General features: G+C 42.6%; 3 long non-coding RNA genes across 4 annotated transcripts; 2 read left to right on the forward strand and 1 right to left on the reverse strand.

Moving 5' to 3' along the window:
* Nucleotides 1-1,427: 1,427 nt before the first annotated feature.
* Nucleotides 1,428-6,771, reverse strand: LOC309844575. The gene is made up of 5 exons (XR_014300769.1): nt 6,615-6,771; nt 4,432-4,540; nt 2,869-3,019; nt 2,416-2,502; nt 1,428-2,188 (listed from the first exon to the last, which is right to left on the reverse strand). It is a non-coding gene; the product is annotated as an uncharacterized lncRNA (long non-coding RNA).
* A 3,305-nt stretch (nt 6,772-10,076) lies between these two features.
* Nucleotides 10,077-13,392, forward strand: LOC309843487. 2 transcript variants are annotated; one of them, XR_014300157.1, is made up of 3 exons: nt 10,077-10,421; nt 10,673-10,995; nt 13,022-13,392. It is a non-coding gene; the product is annotated as an uncharacterized lncRNA (long non-coding RNA). The 2 variants fall into 2 exon arrangements; XR_014300158.1 differs by having other exon boundaries at nt 13,033-13,392.
* Nucleotides 13,393-15,302: 1,910 nt separating this feature from the next.
* LOC309843600 lies at nt 15,303-20,171 on the forward strand. The gene is made up of 3 exons (XR_014300243.1): nt 15,303-15,440; nt 17,416-17,472; nt 20,085-20,171. It is a non-coding gene; the product is annotated as an uncharacterized lncRNA (long non-coding RNA).
* The last annotated feature ends 5,863 nt before the right edge of the window (nt 20,172-26,034 follow it).

A 26,034-nucleotide genomic window follows, 5' to 3' on the forward strand; every position in this document is an offset into this window, starting at 1 on the left:
TAAAAAGTCATTGTTATAAAGAATTACATTTTAGCTCATTATAATGCACATTGTCTGACAATTATTTACTGTCCAAGAATGAAATAGGCTATCTTAAAAAGTGGAACGTGTCCTTCAGAAGTATATGTTTACTCCTAAGGATGTTGAAGAGGGAAACTCCATGCGGGTCTACAATTGGACCCACAGCAGCTAGATGATTTAAGATTTGTCCCAACTAGAAAGCTGGTAGGACTAAGGTCACTGACATCCAGCTTTTAGGATGGCATTTATGATGATGTGCATGTGTGTGGGTATGGTTCTGTATTTAACAATAAAGACATTAACAGAACAAAATAGTTAGAAATTTATGTTCATTATAGGTAGAAACCAACACATAGGAGTAAGTATAGGTATGCAAATAAAAATGTGAGAACTGGTAATAACGTAATTCCAGAATGAATGAAGATTCTTCTCAAGATAAAGTAACAGGGGCTGAATTTAACCCCCCACCTGAATCAGCTAGAAAAGAAATCACAGGAAACCCAGCCTGTGACGGTAGAGAGGCGAAGAATAAGGGAGGTGACGTCTGCAATCAAGGAAGCGGCTTCTTTCTAGAGGCCCTTGCAGGCTGTGACCTGGGGAAAGGGAACCAAGACGGAGCCCGCAGTCATACTGAGTGAGAAAGAGAGAGATCAGAGGTCAGAGAGGCCATAGTGCCAGGGGTGGGGAAAGAACCAGGAGAATGAGTAAGCAGAAAAGTTTTTGGAACTCATACGGGGCTGGGAATGACTCATGTTCTAGAGTGGAATGCAAAGGCCATTAGATGAGGCAGGGTTGGCAAACGAGAGCCCACAGGCCAATTCCAACCCACAGGTGGTTTTTAGAAACTTGCAAACCAAGCTTTATTTTTATATTTTTAAAAAATTATAAAGTACACAAAAAGAAAATCAGCAAAAATAGGCAGGTAAACCCTAAAATATTACATATGGCCCTTTACCAAAAGGGTTTGCTGAACAAACAAAACACTGAAACAGTGTTGAGAAAGTTACCAGTTTAGCAGTGGAGATAAATTAGCCCAAAGCTAAAGGCTGCTCTGGACTCACCCTAACAGAAACAATCCTCAAAAGGATTTTACAAATTCATAGTAACTTCGCGAACCATGAACTAAATCTAACACTATTTACTGAAATACAACAAAATCCAGTGTCCCGAAACATAAAGTTTGCATTGGGTGTCCAGTAAAAAATGGCCAAATTTGTGGGGTCCCCACTCGATGGGGAGGGAATCTTCTTTTCCTTCTCCCTCTGCCCCTCCCTCTGCTTGTGCTCTCTCTATCTCTCTCAAATAAATAAGCTAAATCCTTTTTTAAAAATGCCAGTTTGCAAAGAAACAAGAAAATATTACCCTGTGTTATTTGTCTATTGCTGTATAACATACTTCCTCCAAACTTGGTGGTTTCAAACAATAGTCATTTATTACTTGTTATAATTTTTTGTGAATCAGGAATTCTGCAAGAGCATAGAGGGGAATGCTTGTTTCTGCTTCACAATTTTGGGGCCCTGAGCTGGAAGATTAGAGGCTAGAATTTTCTGAAGACTCATTCGTCAACATATTTAGAAGTTGATGCTAACTGATGTGGGCCACCTTAGTGGAAAGGAAAGGGTTAACAAAACTGCTCTAGTTGTTTATTCCTTGCATATCTCCAGAAGAATCTGGAACCATGAATGACCCTTGGCCAGCCACTGGGGATACAGGCCCTTAGGTGTCAGATGACGATTTTATTTGCGTATACGTGGAAAAATGGGCAGGACTGGACTAGCTTGTCAAGTTTCTCTGCACAAATATCAAAATTAAGTTATGCACCTAGTTTCACTGTGGAGGTCTTGAGTTTCAGTTGCCACAGCTGGTTGCACAGCAAGATATGCTCATGTGACCAGCACACCAGAAAAACTTTGGACCCCGAGGCTCCAGCAGGATTCCCTGTGTAGACACATACCATACATGTTCTTATCAGTCACTGTTGGAGAGAATGCACGTCATGTGTGGCCTCTGATGAAAGGTTCCAAAGCCCATTCTGACTGTGTCTGAACTCTGCCCAGTGAAAATATCTTTGCTGCTTTACTCAGTTATCTATAACCTTCTCTTCAGTCTTATGAGTCCTTCTGGCCAATCATCAAACTTGGGGGCATTCTCAGGACCTTCAAAAACACTATGGAAATACAAATCAAAGGAAAGCTGAGTGTATAAGTTACCCATTGCTGTGTAACAAATTATCCCAAATGGAGCTGTTTTAAACAATAAACATGTATTATCTCCTAGTTTTTGTGTATCAGGAATCTCAGGGTGGCTTAGTGGGGTGTTCTTGTTCATGGTCTCCCTCAGTCTGGGTGTCAGGTTTCGCTGGGTCTGGAGACTTTGCATCCAGAACCCACCTACCTGGTGACTGGAAGAAGGCTTCCGCACCTCGCTGCTTGGATTCTCCACAGGGCTGCTCCTGTCTTGACTTCCCTCAGAGGAGGTGTTCTGAGAGAGAGTAAGAGAGACGGCTAGGACAGAAGTCACAGACTTTTATCATGTAATCCCAGAAGGGAAATAACTTTACTTCTCCCATATTTTATTAGCCACACAGACCCACTGTGGTACAGTGGGAGAGAGGACCATAAAGAGTGTCTATACCGGTGGTGGGGATCCTTGGAAACCACCTTGGAGGCTACTAGAACAGCTCTTTAAAAGCAGACAAGGTAGATTCCACAAGAAGGAATATTATCAGGGATAAAATATTATCAGGGATTGCTGGGACCTTTCATCACAGCAAAGGGGCCAATTCCTCAAGAAAATGAAAAATCCTATTCTGAGCTGCAAGACCAAATAGAGGTTTTCTCCACGTGCATTTGTTGTTATAATCACCTTCCGCAGGGGACGTTTGGCACATGTCTGACGCCATCTGTGTTCCGTCACCTTCTTCATGCAGTGGTCCTGCTGGCTTTGAGGGAATCCGAAATGCAGAATTTTTTCCTTTAGTAATATAATTACGGAGATGCTGTTAAAAATAAAAGCTCATTTGTGAATAGTTCTGCTTTGAAGAAAAAAAAAAGTTCGGTGGGAAACAGTCCCGTAGGTGTTAAGACAGGGTGTGGGGATTTAAGAAGTCACAGTTCAGCAGAGCAAGCAGGAAATCATAACCACAGACGAGAAACAAGGCCAAGACAGCAGAGGCGATGAGTATCTTTAATGATGGACAGGCTAGCCAAATCTTACATGGGTGTCTGGGAAGGGGGTGACGGTGCTGGAAATTCATTAGCCAGGCCATAAGCACGTGAGGGTGAGACTGTCTTGATCATACTGACACCCTGATGCCTAGCGCATGAGTAAAATAATGTCCAATGTGTATCTCTTTATGCAAAAAAGAAGTCTGTAATGGGAGTGCCTACCAAAACGGACCAAGAGTTTGAAGGACATCGCTTGAATAAATACTCCAGAATTTAGACTTTTATGTTTCAAGACTAGTATAGCTGGTCTTGTCCTCAATTCTAATAGCATGGAAATCTGTGAGTTATGAGATATGACAACCAAGAAATTAGATTAATTCAGAAAACTATAGAAGAAAAATAAATAGTTTTCTGGACTTGGTTGTCACAGAATTCTGGGGCCTAAAATACTGGTTGATTTAAAACCACAATCACACACAAGCAAGTGGAAAGGTCAGGGCAGTGGGTCAGAGCAGGCAAGTCGGTTCCTTTAACAACAAAACCCCCCTCTTGCTGTGTTAATGTGTAACTGAAGCAAGTTCCTTATTCAAGAGACACCTCTCCTGTGTGTTTTCCCTGCTCAGAGCGGTCCCATCAGAGGTGAGCTGCAGGTGAGAACCCTGAGTTCGTATGGAATCCCACACAGCCCCACGGCAGTTGATTAAACACGGTGGATGAGGGAGGTATTTATATCTTCACCTGCAGTAGCAAACAGTTAACTTTATTTTTTATTGCTAACCATGCAGTCGGCCCTGGGCTAAGTATTGACAGGTTTTAGCTGATCGGTGACTCCTAACAACCTTATGACAATACTCGCCCCTGTCACAGATGGGGACAGTGAGACATGGGTTAAGCAATTAATAGCATCAAGTTTGAACTCAGGACGTCCGCTCAGTGATGCGGAATTCCGTAGTCTTAGCCTCTGCATGAACGTGCCTGTCACATGAGCGCACCCATCACGGCTACATATTCCACTGTTCAGATTTCACTTTCTCACCGCACAGCTGCGGAGCAGAGCGTCCGCATCGCCCTCCTTTGTGGCAACACAACGCTGGGACTCACACAGCTCAGCTAAGTTCCTCCATCTGCTCAGCTTCCTGTTCTCATTCGAAACATCAAAAATATCCCGCTGGAAAGCAGATGTTTCCAAATACCACTATTTCCTTTCGCTAACTTACTGCAGCTCGGCCACTCCTTAACTCACCTATTGTCCCGTCGGGACAGAACGTGCCTTCAGCTCTGCTCAGGGTCGAGGCGGAGAAGCACGTTGGTCATTGCAGGAAGCACGCAGGGTCACTCCCTTCTGCGCCAGTCTGGAAGTCCAAAGAGGTTTGATAAATGAAAGACTTTTTATAACTCATTTGATACCAAAGCCTGGCCGGACCTAACCTCATTTAGCAACACAACCTGCCCTGAATTGACTCGAGGCTATTTTGGATCCTCACGGATCACAGTCAGTGTGAATTTTCATACGTTCCACGGCTGAAATATCAGTTCGCTTTATCACAGGGTGCTGCCCAGACCTCACTGGGGATGTTTGTACATGATAAGGTATATTTACCGTTTTACCCACCCAAGAGCCAAAACAAATAAAATTACAAAATACTTCTGGACCCTGAGGATTTCAGAGATGTGATTTCAGATGTGCATTTCTTTTCTCTTAACAGCCCCCCCTCCCCGTTTTTTAAGAGGTAAAGTTACATCTAACAGATTTGGTGGATAGATAGATTTGTGCATGGTCATGTATACAAACACTTTGTAACTTAAGAAAATTCAGCTGTCATGGAGGAAACCTTTTTTAACTGTATTCTTATACAAGAGACTTCATACATCCCCACCCTGTGCTGGCTGTTTTGTCATTTGTTGACTGAGCGCCACTCAATCATTTCCGCCCGAAGGATTAACTTCGGTTCCCCCTTTAGCCTGTGTCTGTATGTGGGCGACTTCGTTTCACTGACTCTTTTGGAATATGAAACTCAGTTTATAACTCCACATGTGATCAGATTAACCATAATGTCATTAAAATTAAGGTAATCCAGGGTGCCTGAGTGGCTAAGTCAGTTAAGTGTCTGATTCTTGATTTCAGCTCAGGTCCTGGTCGCAGGGTCAGAGATAGAGCCCCACAGTGGGCCCCACACTGCGTAAGATTCTCTCTCTCTCTCTCTCTCTCTCTCTCTCTCTCTCTCTCTCCCCCCTCGGCCGCTCCCCTTCCGTCCTTTGCTCCCCATCACCCCCCACCACATGAGCCCTTGCTCTCTCTAAAAATAGATGAAATTAAATTAAGGTAATCCAGAGCCTTAAATTTCTGACAGATCTGGGTTTTGTTTTGTTTTGTTTTGTTTTGTTTTAATCTGAATTTTCTGGGTATATTTACATAGACTCGCAAGGCTGATTTTCCCATGCATCTGTCATGATTTTCTGGTATTCTGTTGGCGAGCTTTCCCAACCTGTAGGGCTCAACCATAGCATCTGAAGATCCATTCAATCTGGCACTTCAGAAATTTTAAAAATTGCCACAGAATTATCATTGATTAGCTGAAATTTTCCATGATAGATATCAGAGTCACAAAACTTAATTCTAAAAGCCAAAGAAAGATTGCCAAACGAAGGTGAAGGAAAAGCACTTCTGACTTAAGGCACTTTCTTGCTTTTCTCTGGCAAATCAGTTGCTATGACAGTAGACTCTCTCCGAGAACAGGCAACTCACTGCTTAAAATAGCCAAGGAGCACTTTTCCCTAAGGAAGCAGGTTCTGCAAGAAATTACTAAGTCTTGCAGTATTTATATGAGCACTGTTTCAGCCGTCAATAACTAGGGTTACAGAGTGGGCTTGAAAACATTCTGATGTTTAGGGTTTTTAAATTTTAGCAGAGAAAAAGGGAAATTCCTTAGTAGTTAAGAAGATAGATCTATGCCTGTTGCTGGAAAAGCCTTCCATTTGGTTCAAGTTGAAATCATTTTGACTTCAAGTCCACACTTTAAAAGCATTAATTAATCCTGATACATTTGCGTGGCATAAAGGAATGCTATTGTCCCCTTTCTATAGGGGACTAAGGATGCCGAGTGTATTTCCACCTTAAAATACACTTTTCATTCAGAAATACAACCGAAGTCCTCGGGCCCCATAATTGCTGTGGGATATGATGGCTTTTCTCCATCCACTGAGTTGTTCTTGATGATGCTAACGATCTGACCTTTCTCTTCACAGAAGATTTGTGGAGCAAACAGCAGGGTTGAGGACCTGAGGGAGGTCCTCGTGAGGAGAACGGCAGGCTTCCCCATTGTCTGGGGGAGGGCGAATGCCAGCAGTGCTCCTGGGGGTTAGCAGTGGCTCTCTCTCTCGGTTGCCGTCCTCCTTAGCAAGCATCCAGGGTTCCTGCTCCCTTACCTGCCCTTTCCCAGCAAGGCCAGGCTTCTCTCGCTCCAGATTCTTCTGTGGAGTTTCCCTCATGGGCCCTTCTTGTGCACAGACCTCACTCTGCTGCCAAAACCCATAAACAGTCTGTCAGGCTTGATGTGCGCAGGGCTATTGCCACATGGAAATTGAAAGCCCCAGAATTTCATCTCCATGAGGTGCCAGGGCTATTTCAGAGAGTAGAAGCGCCAGGTTCCTCCTTTAGTGATGGTACTCACGGTACTCACCGGGTAACTGGAGAGTGCAGAGAAAGCCCCTCAGGAAAATCTGAAGTACTATATTGTAGTTGGGGAATTCTAAGGGAATTCTAAAAAGAGAAAACATGCTACAGACTTTTCTACTTCTTCTCTCTCTCTTTGTAAACAGCTGCCTACCTTTTTGGGTGCTAAGCACATATTTCCTTAAGTGGGGACTACACTCGGGTTCTCACCCTGTAATATTTATTTTACTTATTCTACTTCCACTTAAAATTTTTCCTTCTCCCTTTTTTTTTCCAGTAAATACACTTCTAAGGGTACAGGAAATCTATTAGCACGTATCCTTTGTTGGGCGAGCAGGTGCTTACCCACCAAGAGAAGCCAGTGAGCACAAATGCCCCAGGCTCGTCCTGCCCTCGGGAGCTTCCCTTCTGGGGACCTGAAAGAGCTTGTAAACAAGTCGCATGTGTTGTGCTGCTTTGTCAGAAAAGAAGAGGATACGTCCATCTACATTCGACATTCACTATCACGAATCAAGACAAAATCCTACAGTAGGCTTTGGCATGGCACCATATTTGAATTCCGGGGGATGTTCTGGGCATTACTTTGGAGTCTTGGAAAAGAAAAGTGCTACAAAAGGAGACTCTAAGGCATTGTCTAAAATAATACTAAAACCACTGGAAGAAAATTAAAATATTTCAAAATTTGTAACAAAAAGATGCATTGGTGTATCTCTGTATTCTTTGAATGGATTCAGCCAGAGATATATGTTAAAAATTAGTTGTTACAGTCAAAGTGATTCCACCAGCTGCTTATCTGTGCAGTGATTATGGGAGGGTTGTAGGTAGGGATTGCATTTGTCTGTTTTCCGGGGCCTAATTTTTGTTGGTGGCCCTCATCTTCCCCTGTGCCACCCCCACTCTCTGGGAGCTACAGGTCACACTCTCTCTGCGGAGACGGATGCCCCAGCCTCTCCCTGTGAGCATCTGCTCAATTAACTTCCCCCTGGTTTCGAATACGTAGGCTTCTTTACTCTCCTCAGAAGTCACTACTATGCACTCTTCCGGCTCTGCACCATGAAACCTCTTTGTCAGGAGCCAGCTCACACTCTGCCAAAGAAGGAATCCCTCATTCGGGAAACCAGACCCACTGAACAAACTGGCTCTGCTTTTAATGCTCTTGTGAGTGCTGCTTAAATGCTTTTGCTAACATAGTTGTCAAGAAATTGTGTTTGGGACCCGGGCTGAGACACAGATGTCAAGATCTCCAGCCGCAGCTGTGTACCTGCAGACCAAGGTTAGCAGGGCCAAAGAACGGGACGTCTAGTCAAGAATTCGCCAGTCTTCCAGTTCCTAAACGAGGCTGAGAAAGAGAAGGAGATTTGGAGAAGTGCCTGGACACTACTCTTGATTAACCACTCAGGGCCCTTTTAATTATTTATAGCAAATAGAGATAAATCTAAATGAATCTCAGGCTAGCAAGAGACAGTGTCAAGTTCACAGAAAAGTGTTCAAGCTGTGCAGTCACTGGGGGATGCTGGGCCAGACGTGGGGAGCCACGGGAGGCCAGCGGGCAGGCCAGGCCAGCAGAGACCTCTTATCCCAGCAGGGCAGTCGACAGATTCTCAGGGGACAGTAAAGAGTTGCCCCCTTTTGGCGTAACCTCTTCTGAGGACGGTGGCCAAACACATTTGCTTGAGTAGTTCAGGGGAGGATCTCAGTACAAAAAGCAGACGCACAGGGCTGTGGTACCACAGGGTACCTACAGGGCACCTGGGTGTCTCAGTCAGTTAAGCTTCTGCCTGCGGCTCAGCTCACGATCCCAGGCTGCTGGGATCGAGCCCCAGGTTGGGCTCCCTGCTCAGTGGGGAGTCTGCTTCTCCCTCTGCCCCTCTTTTAATTAAACAAAGCAGATTGTGTAGAGCCTCTCAGTACAAAAAGATTATTTCTGCTTGCAATCTTTATTGCTGGACCTCCATGGTATTTCCTTTTGGATTTGGTGTTACTGCTGTGTTTGCATGGGTCCCTGTGGGCTTCCACCTAGGAGTCATCTTCGGCATTTTAACCAGGGATTCCAAACGTTATCTCAAATCATCATTATTTATTCTAGCAAAAACCTCAAGATGTTTATTCCCTTTTTTTAACCTAGCACAGTAAATAACACCAGATTTGCATACACAGACACCTACAACAATGACATGCAGCAGGCAGAGCCCAACCTGACCTAATTCTCGGAGTTTGATCGGGCTCTGGCCCAGGAGACGCAGAGACCTTAAGGAAAGCATCTGCCGGCATGATGTTTTGTGTATGGCCTTCCATGTTCCTCCATGCACATAGATCCATACCTACACGTACACACACGCACATATGTACACAGATACATCCATGCACATACATGTATACATGCACGGCGCTGTTCTCCATAAAGTAAAAAGCTGTAAGCAACCTGCCTGTCCCAAACTGGGGAGATTTTTATGGACATCGTATTATACATAGAACATCTCGCAGTGATCTCTATACAGAGCATCACGTAGCGAGGTGGGAAAAGGATTTACCCGCCAAGGTACAAAATTATGTGGGTGGCTTGGCCTACCCTGCCTCGAAGTGGTGCCCACGACAGGTCGGGGAAGGGCGGGAAGGACGTGGGCCAACCTGCACTAGTCGACATGTTGGGGTGTGTGGTCATACACCATTTCCTTCTTCTTTTTGAAAACGTTCACCATGTTACCACATGGTTTTGACACAAACTGAGCACCTTGCACGCGCGCGCGTGCACACACACACACACACACCTTGTCCAGGCAGCTCAGGACCATGCTAGGCCGTGGAACTGAGTGTGACACGCTATAAAGAGATGGAACGAAAGGTCTCATTCAAGCTGGCTTAACGTAGGGCATTTATTGGACGAGGTCATCAAAAAGTTCAGCCGACGGGGCGCCTGGGTGGCTCAGTGGGTTAAGCCGCTGCCTTCGCCTGCTTCCCCCTCTCTCTCTGCTGCCTCTCTGCCTACCTGTGATCTCTGTCTGTCAAATAAATAAATAAAATCTTAAAAAAAAATAAGTTCAGAGCACGCCCCCCCACCGCCAGGGTGAGCCGTTCCAGAGACGCAGGGCGGCGTCGGTGCGCGGCCGCATTACTCGTGGCTCCGCGTCCGACAAGTCCCGTCGTCCTTATCCTACCGCGTCAGCCATCTTGTCGCACTTCCGCCCTGTGGGGAAAATGGCTGCCGCGGCGCCATTTTAGAGAAGGCGGAAGGTCGACTTTTCCCGGAAGTGTCAAAAAAACGTCTTTTTTTGCTTCGGTTCACTCAGACCAGCGCAGACCCGTCGCTGGGTCCAGGGGCCTGCTCTGCCGGCCCGTCCAGGGTGGGTGCGCCGCGTCACAGCTGCGTGTAGTCCCACTGTGCGCCCGCCTCGCCCACCTCGGGCCGAACCGGGGACGCACGACGCGCGACTCGATACCCGGACAGGACGCCGCTGCCGGGCCCGACCGTCGGCTTCCCCGAGGCCGTTCTGTTCCTTCTGTCCGGCTGCCACGTATTCTCTTCGTCTGCAAAATAGCGACGCTGCGCAACATTCCCGGAGGTGCGTGGTCCCCACCCTGACGCGGGGACACAGTCCAGGACCCCGTGGACCCCTGAGGTGACGCAGGCTACCACACCGTGTGTTACTGCGCTGCTCTAGACGTACAGACTCACACATGCATACTTCGGATGCAGTTCAGTGTCCAAACTGCGCGCGTTGAGATAATAGCGATATTACCTAAGAACTAACGGAATAGAACAATTATAACAATACGGTGTAATAAAGTTATGTGGGTGTGGGTTCGGTTACAGTATCTTACTGAACTGACACCCTTCTTGCGCCGACGTGAGATGATAAAGCGCCTAGGTGGTGACAGGAAGCCCGGGAGCGACGGTGCCCAACCTAACGTCAGGTACTGCTGACCGCGCCGGGCCGCTCTGCTTCGGGACCGGGGCTGACCCTGCGCAACTGAAGCCACCGGAAACTGTGGATGAGGAGACACCGCCATACTCACAAATGACAACTCTTAGTATTTGCTGATAATAAGAATGATAGTGCTTGCGTCCATGGGGAATTTTCTCAAAATTTACGTGAGTGATTCTCAGGGAGGAAGAAAGTCCATCTGAAAGAGGAGGTATATTGTATTCCCTTTTACCAAGACGAATTTACCTAAAGTTTCAGTATTCATGCTAGTAATCTGTACATAGAACAAGAAATTCTTCCTCAAGATATAAATGTTAGTTCCTTGGAATGTTCCTTCTTTTTTAAGAAATAAAAAAAAAAGATTAACCCAAAATTTCATATGGGGAAAAATGCTTTTTCACGTTCAATATCAAAATGTGATAAAGCTATTCAACAGTACAGTTGGCTTCACTGGAGTAATTTTGTTCCTTCTCTGAGTTATCTATTATTGAAGGTAGCCAAGCGATGGATATTGAAATAGATGATTTTTCTATTCTATTGTGAAAACTCTTGTATTCCCGGAACCTCTTCCCATAAAGTGATGCATTCTTGTGTCTGTGTGTCTGTGTGTCTGTGTGTGAGGGAGAGAGGGAGAGTGATTATAGTCAGAGGAATGCAATTTAAAAGTAAAATTTCTAATTTATCCCTTGAGAATGTAGTTTTATTGAGACATGAGTCTAAGTTGACTTGATTTTGTAATCAATAATTATTTTACCTCATGGAACACATTCTCTACCTTAGGCATTTATCTCTGACAACTGATACCTAGTATTTTTTTCAGATTATAGTTTTTACTTGCTTAGGTTTCCAGTAATTAAGGTATAAAGCAATTATTTATTCCTTTAGATTAAAAAAATGCTTTTGAAAAATGTAGTATAAACTAAATCATGGTTTAAATGCATTAGGGCAGTAGCTCCCACACATTGCTATGCAGCAGAATTACCTGAAACCTTAAACATACACACACACACACACACACACACACACGACACGGACTTTGACTTACAGTCTCCAGAAGTAGGGTTCAAAATTTTTTTTATTTAAAAAGCTTCTCAGGGACTGACATCACCAAGATGGCAATGTAGGTTGTTTCTGACTTCTCTTTCCCACATAAGAGCTACTAACTAACTAACATCTGTTCATGTATTAAGACGCCACTGAGAGAATTCTAGAATATGAGGGTGAGGCTGAAGCACTCTCTTGCACCTCAGAGACCAAGACAGACCACATTAGAAAGGAATTTGTTTTTGAGAGTACTGAGCTATGAACATCCTTGCACACGTCTCATGGAGCACATAGGAAATAATTTCCCTTGAGCAGATACCTCTCGGTTATATTTCTAGAAAGAAGAATATGATTAAGTTCGTAATTATGAAACCATGTCAAAGTGTTGCACCAAACTTTTCAAATTAGATATATCATTTTTATTCCCACTAGGATTGATCCCAGTAGATCTATATCCTCTTCAACAGTTGTTGTGGTCAGATTCATTTTTCACTACAGTTTTTATTTCTTTGTCAATAAAATAGAGACACAATATTTAGAAAAATTTCTCAAACACCCAGATTTTGATTTCTAAATACTATTCCCCACTAAAAGAAACCAAGGGTCCTTGGTGAAAGGACTGATCCCAGGGCTAGAGTGAGGAAAATATAAAATGAACTCAGAACATTTTCTTGTGCCAGAAAGTAGAAAATTGCCCAAAGGATGATGGGAATCATGTCAAAGAACACAGAACGTCATTTGACAGGGCTCTTGCTGGTCACATCTGGGAAAATTTGAATATGAAAATAAAATAATAGATTATAATCCATTGAATAAAATTAGTCTACACTGATATATTCAAAGAAGAGAGGAAAGAGGGAGGGAAGTAAGGATGAGGAAGAAAAAGCTCTTATAAAAGAATGTCAGCTAATAAATGTGGAAGGAAAAATGCAATTAGAAAATCACCAGTTGAGCAAGAATAATCAATAGATGCTAAAACTTAATAGGTAAGAGTTTGATGAGGAATAGAAAGAATATTTACATCATCTCAAAGTATCTTTCATAAATTACATCCTAATGCTAAAGGGTAAAGAATAAATATACAGTGAAAAAGTCTGGCAGGCACAACCTGTAGTGGCTTGAATGATGCCCCTAAAAGATATGTTTATGTCCTAACCCCCAGGATCTGTGAATATGACTTTATCTGGAAAAAGTGTCTTTGCAGGTATCATTAAGTTAAAGATTTAATGAAATCATCCTGAATTACTTGGATCCTAAATCCAATGATAAGTGTCCTTATAAGAAACAGAAGAGGAGAAGGCAACAGAGAAGGAGAAGATGGCCACGTAAAGACAGAGGCCAAGAAGATATGAGAAATGCCAACAGCTACCAGAAGCCAGAAGATGCAAGGAAGGCTTGTACTCCAGTCTTCCCAGAGGGAGTACAGCCCTGACAACATCTTGGTTTTGGACTCTGGCCTCCACACTATGAGGGAAAACTTTTCTGTTGTTTTAAACCACATGATTTGTGGTAATTTGTTATGGTAACCCTAGGAAATGAATACACCACCTTAACCAAATGATCAGTGTTAATATCACTAATAAAGGAATTAACCTACATCATGTGGTTCTTGATGAGATGCACTGAGAAGCTCGCAGCATCACTCACATAATGCTCCTGTCAAAACTGCACAACCCAAATCCAACCATAAGGAAATAGTGGTCACATCCAAATTGAGAGCCTTTCTCCAGGGGCTCCTGGGTGGCTCAGTGGGTTAAGCCTCTGCCTTTGGCTTAAGCCATGATCTCAGGGTCCTGGGATCGAGTTCTGCATCGGGCTCTCTGCTTGGCAGTGAGCCTGCTTTTTCTTCTCTCTCTCTCTCTCTCTCTGCCTGCCTCTCTGCCTACTTGTGATCTCTCTCTGTCAAATAAATAAATAAAATCTTTAAAAAAAAAAAAGAGTCAAGAGAGCCTTTCTCCAAAACAAGTCCTCTGTACTCTTGAAAAATGTTGAGGTTATTTAAAAAAAAAAAAAAAAAAAACCACCAATGGAAGGTTTACTGCTCTAGATTAAAGGACATTAAAGAAATATGACAACAAACTACAATGAGTGTCCTTCACTGGGGCCTGCTCTGTGAAAAAATTGTGGGAAGTAACTGGCAAAGCTTGAATATCAGACTGTGGGTTGGAAAATAATATTGTGTTAATCTTAAAGTTCCTGCTTTTGTTACTCATACCACGATTATGTGAAAGAATAATCCTTGTTTCTAGGAAATAAACACTGAATATTAAGGGGTCTGCGGTCATACTGTCTGCAACTTATTCCCAAATGATCCAGGAAAAATGTATGTATGCACACATGTAGAACAAGAATAAAAAAGTACATCTGGTAAATATTATATCATGTTATGTTATACTCCACATATAATATTTCTATATTATAAATAAATGGTAAACAAGAGTTCTTTGTCCTACTAATGCATTTTTCAGTAATTTCAAAGTTATTTCAAAATAAGATATTTTTTAAAAGCTTACTAGATTATTCTAATGTGTAACCAGGTATGAAAACCATTAAAATTCACTTATTAAGGCAGCGGTTCTCATGTGGGTGAGTTTTCCTCCCAGAAAACATACAGAAATGTCAGAAAAGGTTTTTGGTTGTCAATGGCCGCAGATGTTGTGGGGAGGGGCACAGGGATCTGGAGCCGTACTCCTGGCATCTAGTGTGTCTAAAGGCCAGGAGGCCACGAAAATGCTAAAATCTCTGGGACAGCTGCCCACAAGTCTGGCCCAAAATGTCAGAAGTGCCACCGTTAAGAACTTTAAGGAAATGATATACTTTCATGACTAGAACCAGATTCTAAACCCTTATGGGAAACGGCCCCAAGTGTATTTGGCTTAGACTACTTACCACAGCAACATTTTTACATCAACAAAAGATTCCCATTTTACAGGTAAAAATATATTTGCATTTCAAGACTTGGAAATCGCATACAGAAATGCCTGCAATCACATGTGACACATAGGTCAGGTGAGAATAGCAAAGGGAGAGAGGAGCATAGAAGTCTGGCTCATTCGCTTTAACATCAGCCAAGTAGCTTTCACAGTATTAGACAATCAGTCCACTGCAAATGTGGTTTCAAGGCATTCCAGCAGCTCAGTGAGAAAGATAGATAGAGCCCTCTCAAACGTGCGATACACTCATAAAGCAGTGTAAATGCGTCACATTTACTGGGTACCTAGGGTAATCCATATCACTTTTTCCCTACATCTAATGAGATTTCCTGTGTCTGTATTTTTAGCATAGGAGAGCTACATAAACATCACAACTAATGAGTAATGAATCACAATGTTAGTCAGATGTTGGCATCACAAACCAACCACCCGCAAACCTCAGTGACTCTCAGCAGCAAACATTCATCTCTCCCTCATTGGTCTGTGCCCTGGCTGAGCTGACTCTGCCTCAAGTTCACTCTGCTCTTTGTGTCCCTCACTCTGGGACCAGGAATCACCTGGACAGATGGTGGCTACCTCACGACACATCACAGATGCTCCAGAAGCCAGGCCAAACTCCGCAGGCACACTTACAGCCTCACTCACAGCACATCTGCTAATATCCTGAATATCTTTCCATGTCAGTATAAACAGTTTTATCTCATTTTAACTATTGCATAGTATTCTGTAGCAGAGCAATGCCATCATTTGTCAAGTCTCTTATTAATGTGTCTTTGGATTATTTCCAATTTTCCCCTATTATATGTGATGCTGTGATAAACATCCTTATAGATAAATTTTTATCCGAATTAACCATTCATTGTTAAGAAAAAAACAAAACGAAACAAAAACACCCAGAAGTGGAACTTCTGGATCAAAGCACAGAAACAATTATTTTCAAAAGGTTTTTCCTCTCAATGTTATCCGGCATTAAAAATCACAGCCTCAGTGTTAGGCGGTCGGTTGGGGATGTGAGGATTTGAGATACTGACTGCATATATGTGGGTAGGTAGACATGAAAGAGGACCAGAATAGAAGAGGGGAATAGAGAAGAAGGGAGGGAAAACTGAAAGTGAGAACCATCCCAACTCAATACAGAATGAACAAACACTTTATAAGAATTCTTGGTTGCAGCAGGAAACCCGCCTGAATAGCCAGTTGTACCCTTGTTGACGTGTAAATGAGATAAACCAAAACACTCCAGTCAGAACATATCTAAATGTTGCAAAACTTTAGTAATCTTCTATGATACTTACAAATGTACAGCTAGTGAATTATTGGGCCTAAGAATTTTTAACTACAGTCTATTAACTTGATCTCCATTCCCCAATAGGTCATCAAGAGCCGTGGTTCTCAAAGGGGTAGGTGGGTTTATAGTTATCTATTGCTGTGTAACAAATCACCCCAAAACATAGTGGCTTAAAACAACAGTTCATTATTAATGCTGATGGTTCTGCGGGTCAGGTGTTCTCAGGTGAGCAGCTCTCATTGTGCCTCTCCTATAGCTGTGGTCAGATCTTAGCTGGGGCTGAATCCTCTGAGAGATTAGTGGGATTCAATGTCCAAGATGGCTCCCTTATGGGCCTGGCAGTTGTTGGCTATGAGCCCAGCTGAATGGGCCAAACAGAGTGGCCATATGTCACCTCTCCTTACAGTTCGAGACCCCCAGAGCATGGTGGCTACCCTCACAGATGTTGTGTCCTGAGGAGGTTTATCCCAGGAGTGCGTGTTCCGGAGTCCCAGGTGTAGGCTTCTTATGATCCAATGTCAGAAGTTCCAGAACATATCTTCCACATTCCTTTGTTTCACTGAATCATTCAGGCAACGTTTCCAGAAGCAAAAGGAGGAGAATTAGATGTCGACCTCTTGATTAGGGACAGCAAGTCGCACTGCAGAAGCGCATGTGGGATGCAAACTATTATCTTGGCATCTTTGAGAAATGAAATCTGCCACTGTGGGGGAGTTGGAGAGAATCCTCTGGAATTCGTGACTAGTTTTTCATGTTTATGTCTTTCTCTGAAGAGAATCCTAAGTATTAAGAAGCTCCTCAAAGGAATCTGTGACCAAAATAAATAAATAGATAGATAGATAAAACAATCACTGATCTAGGTAGATTACGGTGTGTTGCTTAATTGTTTGCTTTATACCCTAATATTCCTTTTCAAAGATATTTAATCTCTGTCACTAACTCGGAATTATTCAGCATCTCACTATGATTCAATAAGAAATTCACACAATTAAAATTTTTAAAAAGATGTCATAATTCTGTCAGTGTGACTATAAGTTAAATAAAATCAGATACACATAAACACACACACGTACATGTACATAAACATGTTCTGAATTTTAAACAGAGGAGACTGATTAAGTAGAGTTTGTATTTCGGGTCGCTGTTTCTGTTGGAGCTACCCATATTTCATACTTAAGAGAGTTCTAACAGACTATTAATATTCTATACACTGTTCAGGGAACATTTCTTTTCAGATGCCTGCAGCACAGTCCTTACAGTGCACAATGATTTCCACCGTACAGCCTGAGATCTGACTGCTTTTATCAGAGGATATGTAACTAATACTGTTATTATTGGTCACAAAATTATCTGGTTTTTATTACAGCATTGGACTCTGCGACCGCTCAGAACCCCTGACTGCCTCAGATATGCTCCATTTGTAGTAAGCGCTGTTTCTGTTTATGCCCCTCGACTTGCTGTAAGTTTCATGAATTTATGTCCTCTGGGCTTCACTCGTGGTGGGAAGGGGAAGGCAGAGGATTTGGGAGGGGAGACAGGAATCCCCAACCAGCTAAACCCTCCTCAGGAGTTTAGGAGGAACCCTATACGCCACTCAGCAGGCCAACCAGAGTCCCGTGCCGGAATACATGCGAAAATTCAAGATGTACAATGACCTAATGGGGGAATTCTGTGCTGCTAAGATTTCTAGGTCTCTCACAACCCTTTTTATCTGCATGTTCACCTCCCCTCTCACCCTGTCCCCAAGCAACGCCTTCCTAAGGAGACTGAGTCGCTTACTCTTCACCATTCTGAACTCTGCTGACTTTTGCAACATGTCTCCCATCTTCCATGTTTGTGTGACCCGGAAGTTAGAGATGATACAGGCTTGATTAGATTCAGGGCTAACATTTTTGCCATGGATACCTTTCAGGTGATCCTATGTCCTTCACGACATCACACCAGGAAATACATTCTGGCTATTTGCCCTGCCTTTAATGATGCTGATTGAACAGCAGATCGACTGCCTGATTCTCAGCTGTAAAGTGTTGTGTGTGTATGGGGGGGGGGTGACCTTTTGGCTCTCTTGGAATAATCTCCAGTTCCTCATTAATATTTTGTTTCCTAGTTTTAGCTTCCATAAATGTTTATAACTTAAATTGGTTATATGTAAAATGGTTAATTTTTCTGATTTTAACATTTCTTCTACATTTACTAGCTGGAATACTTGTGTAAGAAAATTTTCCCTCATTAACTAGAGCTATACCATAACATTTTAAAAATAGTTTTTATATGAAAAGCATTAATTTTTCCCATTAATTACTTGTTTTTGGAGGACGAGTCAATAGACTATCTCTAATTATGATAAATTATGTTTGTTACTTTGGCTTTCTCTTTTGAGTGTCACTATAAATTCAGGCATATGTATTTAGTTATTGTGTCTCAATCAATTGCCATCATTTTTCTTGTTGATGGTAAAATTGTCAGCATACCAAGATGATCTAGTCTTGGTTTGTCATTTGCCACTCAAACATGGAACCAGATCTCGCCAAGAATCCCTGGTTCCTTTGGTCAGGAATGGTAGTCAGAGACCACAGTCTTGGTGTTAACATTCTCATTATCACTGGGTTGTCATTGTTACTGGGGCTTTTCTGTGAGCAGAACTGTGGTATTTTAAGATTTTAAACTTTACCAAATTCATATTCACAATTGAAATATAGTTGACTCTTTGGTACCCCAAATTCAAATTTCAAATATTCAAATAGTTTAAATTTAATCAAAAGTAACCTACTAGTAATTGTCAAATCATTATATCATACACCTGAAACTTATTTATTTTCTAGATTCCGGTACAGTCAAGACACAGTGAAAAACACTGTGTCTTGACTGTACCAGAATCTAAAAAATAAATAAATAAATAAATAAAATAAAAATTTTGAAAGTAACCTATTGGGTTTTTTTAAGGTTTATATTTCTATATTTCCTTCTCAGTGAACGTGATGGTTCCTGACAACATTATTAACATAATTACAGCATTAACATACTTATTTATAAGTATACTATCATAACTTTAAAATATCAATATGATATAGTTTAATGAAGTTATTACTAAGAATTCGATACTGAGTGAAGGTGAGCATTTCTTTGTGCTTTTGCAAGACGATATTCCAGGAAGGATGTGGAGTATCCCCTGTGTTCCAAGATACCCAACAGACCTAAGTGTAGGCAACAGCTTCTCTCTTGAGGAAGGGGAAAGGTCTAGCCAGGTTAATGGTCAGACCGGCTTCAGGGAACCCTGTGTCCCCTCCACCTCAGCCCTGAGAAGAGAGGAGAAGAGGCCTGAGGGGAGTGGAGAGCAGGGGTCCGTTGGCCTGTGGATAACAGCACAGCCAGAGGTCTTCACTCCGAGCCGTCGTCCAGGACCGCTGGGCGACCAGGGGAGGCAGGCCCCCAGCCGCAGGCACCAAGGACAGATGAAACTCAAGCCTCCCATTGATCTGGCGGCAGGTGCAGGCCTGAGACAGCCAGACTCTTCCCCTCAGCAATGGGAGGGTTCGAAGCAGTTTGAAAGGAATAAACTGGACAGACCAAAAGTGTCTTCTCCCTCCCAGCTCCTAGGTCATTCGGAAGGTTTGGTCGGACAGCACGGGGCACCAGCCTGACATTCCTGAGCCATCATAGAGCTTGTTGCTGTTACTTCTCTTGTTCCTATCACGTTGCTGTTTCTGCTCCTTGTCACACAGGGGAGAAAGGGTTGTGTTTCTCTGGCTGTGTTCTTCAGCCCACCAGTCAGGAACACTGAACCGCTGGCTCTGCTTTGAGCTGTCCTCGCGTCGCTGCGGGGAGGCAGCAACAAGGAAAACCCAGGGGGGCTGGCAGCCCTCTGGGAGGCAGCGGGTAGGAGGAGAATGATCAGGAAAAGCAAAGAAAGGCTTTGGTTCTTTAGGTTAACTGAATTCTGTTTTCTCTCCCTTTGAGACACCGCAAACTAACAGTCTCACTTTCTTCCCTTCTCACCTTTTCCTCTTCCATTTTGCCCAAATCCATCCTTTCCAGCTCAGAAGAGGAGAGGTAGCCTGCTCCGGGCCGGTTCTCAAGCTCCCGTGTAATGGATTAGATCGGGCTCCTGGGACTCTTGCTCCTGTCACCTCACACTGCCTGCCGTCCCTCCTGTTCATGGAAACCTGCTCAGTTCAGTCCATCAACACGAATCACTGGGAGAAACCAGGACACTCTGTTTCATATTTCTTCTAGCCCTTTCCTTAACCCCTTACATACACAAAATATTTGCCTAAAGCAGTAATGTCCATCGCCAATGTTATCAGCATCCCAGAGCTTGCTAGAAAGACTCGGTCCTATTCCCTGTGTTTAAATTCGGATCTAATATGGTCAAATGGTGGTGGGGCCCTCATGACACTGATGAAGGAAGTCCAAGGTTTGCACTACAAGGAAAAATGGTTTCACCATATGAGGAGTGGAGACAATCAAGGCTAGCCCTCAGATCCTATCCGGGACGCCCGGCCTCAGACAGTGGAGTACGTACGAGTCAGCAAAAGAAAGGAAGTAACTGCTGATACACACACATGGCGGGGAGCCTCGGAAGCACTGAAGGTGCTGGAGTGGAAGAAGCCAGACACCAAAAGAGTGGATCGACAGAAATCAGATCAGTGCTTATGTGTGGGAGGGAGAGGGATTGATTGAGAAAGTATTTGGGGGGAATGTCTTAGTGGCAAAAATGTCTGTGACTTGATCATACAGGAATGTATGTCTCTGTCAAAATCTATCTAATTATACATTCACGATCTGCACTTTCCATTGTATGCAAACTATATCTTAAAATTTCTTTTTTTTTAAGATTTTTTTTTTATTTATTTGACAGAGAGAGAGATCACAGTAGGCAGAGAGGCAGGCAGAGAGAGAGGAAGGGAAGCAGGCCCCCTGCTGAGCAGAGAGCCCGATGCGGGGCTTGATCCCAGGACCCTGAGATCATGACCTGAGCTGAAGGCAGCGGCTTAACCCACTGAGCTACCCAGGCGCCCCTATATCTTAAAATTTCTGTCTCAAATATACCTACTTCGAGTGATGATAAATATTTTTACCAATTTTTTTTTGCCAACTTGAATCTTCTAAAGGTATTCAAAGGGTAAAAAAAAATCTTTTCAAAATAGAAAATGAAACAAAAAAGATAGAAAATGATTTAACATAGTGCTGAAAGATGGCAGGCACTCAATAAAAATGTATTGGCACCTAATAACCACCATGTAAAAGTAGTCCATCGCATACGTTTGTTTATGAGATGCCTCCTTTCAGCCCAACATTATGGTCAATTTCAGCAGTATCTACAAGATTAAAACTTCCCAGCCCCATAAAAATATTTTTAGTAACCCTCCATTCCATCAATCCAGTTATGCAGCCTTTTCATGGGAGCACAATAAATAAAATCAATACCTTTTATTACTTCCCCACCAGAAACTTACTACACCCAGATGCAAAGGCGTAGGCTGCTGCCCCCTCGAGGAGTTTTTTATGAGGGAAGCATACAGTTATGATTTGGTCCGAATAAGGAAAGTTACCTTTCAATCATAAGAAGTATTTCTTCGGTTGAAGAAGTATATAGAAGGGCTATTGGTCCTTTGGGGTCCTATTGGGGGGAAAGTCAGCTTTCTTTAAAAAAAATAAAATTTCCTATAAAATATATACTGGATGAGTTTCATGTTTCTATAATAAAAAGTATGCACTGCCCAGTCTCAGGCAAATTGGACAAATGGCTCAGTAAGACTTCTCTTTCTTAATTGTCCTGTGTTTCTAGTGGGAATGGGTCTCATAATGTGTATGTGACTGTTTTCCTTTATTATTTCACCCCCCTTTGAGGACTATGCCCCCTCAAAAAAAAAAAAAAAAAAACAATCAAAGAACCAATCACAGAAAAATGCAAATGAAACTAAAGTTTCAGGCTAAAAGATAATTTACAGTTGGATTACGTATCCACAATGTTGAAGATACCAGTTTAAAAACATTCCTTACCAATGGAAACTCCTCTAAATATTTTCAATTGTTTTGTGCCTAGAAAATTCACTTATAGAAAAGAAATAAACAATAAAACATTATAGGACAGCTATTACTGGAGAAATATGATTTTCTTTTTCGATTTCTAAAGGATAAAAAAATTTCTAAGGGTAAAAAATAGAAATAATGAAAAAAGTAAGGACAATTCAAAAACTGGGAAAAGTTTTAAATCCCTCAACCACATATAAAAATTTTCATTTTGTTATAAAAGAATTAGAACTTTAACAATTCAAACTCTATACATTCCCATGATTCTCCAAGTGTGACTCCCCCAACCAGCGGCACCAGCTTCCTCTGGGGTCTTGTTTTACATGCACATTCTGGGGCGCCTGGGTGGCTCACTAAGCATCTGCCTTCGGCTCAGGTCATGATCCCAGGGTCTTGGGATTGAGCCCCACATCAGCCTTCCCACTCTGTAGGAAGCCTACTTCTCCTTCTCCCACTCCCCCTGCTGTGTTCTCTCTCTGGCTGTCTCTCTCTCTCTGACAAATAAATAAATAAATACATAAATAAATAAATAAAATCTTTTTAAAAAAACAAAAACAAAAATAAATAAATAAATGCGCATTCTGAGTCCCACCCCACACCTACAGAGTCAGCAGCTTTGGGGGCAGAGCTCAACCATCTCTGTTTTCCCAAGCCCTCCAGGTGGAAAACCACGGATTTATTCCCCAAACATGTATGGAGTACCCATCGTGTGCCGGACTCTGAGAAAGGCACTGGGGACACAAGGTAAGGAATTAACATGATCCATTGTTCATCAGTCACAAAGAAAAAACATTGGTGAGGAAAATCATTTTCTTTATAGGAAGGTAGGAGGTATCCTGGCTACAGCTGGGTCAGACAGAACTGCCAAGAACACCGAGGAGTTTTTCTGAGGTTGGGGCAATTGTGCTGAGACCGAATTACCTGAAAGGCCTTTTCCAGACCTTTGGGATCACAAGCTCCTGGAATGGGGCTCAGGAAAGCTATATTTTCCCCATTTCCTTCCAGTAACTCTGGTGTCTACCAGCGTTCATAGTGATGCTGCTGTCAGCGTGGTCTCAGGCTCTGGGCTCTCCCTGCCTCCCTTCTGCCAGCCTCTCCGGGTGTGGTCTGTGGGTCACCCACACCAGATCACCTCCGAGAGGGGGAAATGTGAGCGCTGACGTGTAGAACACAGACCCCCAGACCAAACCGCTGAGTCAGAATCTTCGGGGACAGACCTCAGGAATATGCCCCTCCTTCTTTTTTTTCTTCTTTTTTTTTTTTAACAGACTTTCAAGTGATTTTTAAGCACACAACCATTTGAAGCTCACTGCCTTGTGGCTCTCCCCAAGGAGCCACTTTTCAGGTCCCACCAGTCTAGTCTCCAGTGGTCTCCTCTCAGACAATGTCCCTTCCCTTCTTCTGTCTCTGGATGCGTGTGGTGGACAAATAATGACCCTTCAGAAATGTCCACATGCTAATCCTCAGAATCTGTGAGTCTTACATGGCAGGAAGGACTTTACAGACACAGTCAAGATGCTTGAGGTGGGTGACTCTCCTGAATATCGGGTTGAGCTCAGTTCATCACAGAGTTCCTCTCAAGGGGGAGCTGAGGGATCGGAAAATATATGTGACAGAAGGAAGAGAGGATCAGAGTCGGAGTTGGAGTGAACTGTTAGAGGCGCTGCGCTGCTGGCCTTGAAACTGGAGGAGGGGCCGCAAGCCAAGAGATGCAGATGGTCTTCAGGAGTTGAAAAAGGCAAGGACACAGATTTCCCCCCAGAGCCTCGTGAAGGAATGTAGCCCGGCTCACACCGTGATTCGGGTCCAGCAGAAACCCATCTCGGGATTCTGACCCTGTTTGGGGTTATTTGTTATAACGGCGATAGGAAACTCATACGATATGCAGAGGATCTACAAAGGGACAAACGGCACTATGACTGACGTGAAGCCTGCCTCATTTGGAAACCCTAACATGTAAGAGATGACACATTTAGTCTTCCCTTGGAATTTATTTTTATCAAATAATTTCTTTGACTAGAGGTCTTAATTAGATTTAAGGTTACAGTGATCATAATAAACTATTTCAGAACCTTAAAAAAAACACTCAGTTGCTTGACACTTGGCACTTAATGTTCATGCCTCATATCCAAATATTTCTCTCTTCCTCACGTCTACACACCTTATTTTTATTATCAGGAATATTTGCTGTTTCCAAACAATGTCTAACTACTCATCTGTCAGACACTACTCAATTCAGATTTTATTATGTTAAACCACAGTTTTCTGTTGAGTCCTACATGACCAGGAACTTAGATTACCTACCTATATACTATTTTTGTTCCTTTTTGAAATAAACTGCAAAGCACTACTACTTTCTAACACACAGCCTTAACCCAACTGCTTAATGTCAGAGAATCTCTAAATAATTGTCTTTTGGAGGATATTTTTTTTTCTGTTATATGCCCCCGATAGTGGCTCTAATCTGTTCAGAAATTCTGATACATGACCTGATGTATTTACTCATTTTCAACCTCGATTTGATTGCTGTATGTACAGAAAGATACTTTACTTTGGATTATAGCACCTACCAACAGGTATCATAAATCTCTTAAGCAAATGTTTTTGTAACACTGTAAGAAAGAGCTATTCGAGGGTGCCTGGGTGGCTCAGTGGGTTAAGCCGCTGCCTTCGGCTCAGGTCATGATCTCAGGGTCCTGGGATCGAGTCCCGCATCAGGCTCTTTGCTCAGCGGAGAGCCTGCTTCCTCCTCTCTCTCTCCGCCTGCCTCTCTGCCTACTTGTGATCTCTCTCTGTCAAATAAATATATAAAATCTTAAAAAAAAAAAAGAAAGAAAGAAAGAAAGAGCTATTCGAGTCACATTTACTACTCCCAGGCTCTGTGATGTAAAAATTCCTTAAATATTTACTGCTGCATATAAAGGAAATTTATAAGTTCTTTCTGCCTTTACTTGCTGGTAGGAATCTACCCTCCAAACAGTTTCTTTTCAGTTTTGTTTTGCTTTTGTTTTTGTTTTTGTTTTTGTTTTTTCAGATAACTGTGAAAGGTAAGACCTGAAGGAGGGACCCTTACTCCAAACCACATCTGATTATTTTAGCTTATTTTGTTAAAAGACCCTAAGGATCCATTGTTGTATCATAGAGTCGAGTCTCCTCCAGAACACACACCAGATTTTATTTATAATACCGTGTATTAATTAAAATTAGTCCACAGAAAAAATTAAATGAAGGTGAATTATAAGATTTACTTCATCAGTGTCAAAGAAATTAAAATATAAAAATATATGTTGAATAGGTTACTTAAAAGCAAATGAGTTACATACATGACCATAAATTTAACTACTTTCCAACTGGCAGGGGGAAATCTCTAAATTTAGTTAAATTAATGCACTCATACAAATCTATCAAAGGCATGAAATTTTAATCTGATTTTTATTTTACTTTAACATGACAGATTATTTCCAAAATGTATATGGCTTTGTTGCTATTGTCTTGATAAGATATGGTGGCTGGAAAAGATTCACCTATTTTGGAAAAAGTGAAAGTTGGTATTTTCCATCCTTATTCCCCATGTTTTTGTAAGCATAAATGGGCCCATAAATACCACACTTTAACTGCATGTTTTTGTTGTCGGATAGTTTTCCACATAAATACATTAAGATTTCCAGGTAAAATCACAGTTGTGGGCCATTTCAGTGTTTGGAGATAGTCTAATGTACTTAACAAATCCCCTATTGATAGACATTTAAATTAATTTCAATTATTCATTATTGTAAGCAACTTTGCAAGAAACAACCTTCTAGGGCGCCTGGGTGGCTCAGGGGGTTAAGCCGCTGCCTTCAGCTCAGGTCATGATCTCAGGGTCCTGGGATCAAGACCCGCATCAGGCTCTCTGCTCAGCGGGGAGCCTGCTTCCTCCTCTCTCCCTGCCTGCCTCTCTGCCTACTTGTAA

This window comes from Mustela nivalis (assembly GCF_964662115.1).
Source record: "Mustela nivalis genome assembly, chromosome: 11".
Classification (NCBI taxonomy): Eukaryota; Metazoa; Chordata; class Mammalia; order Carnivora; family Mustelidae; genus Mustela; species Mustela nivalis.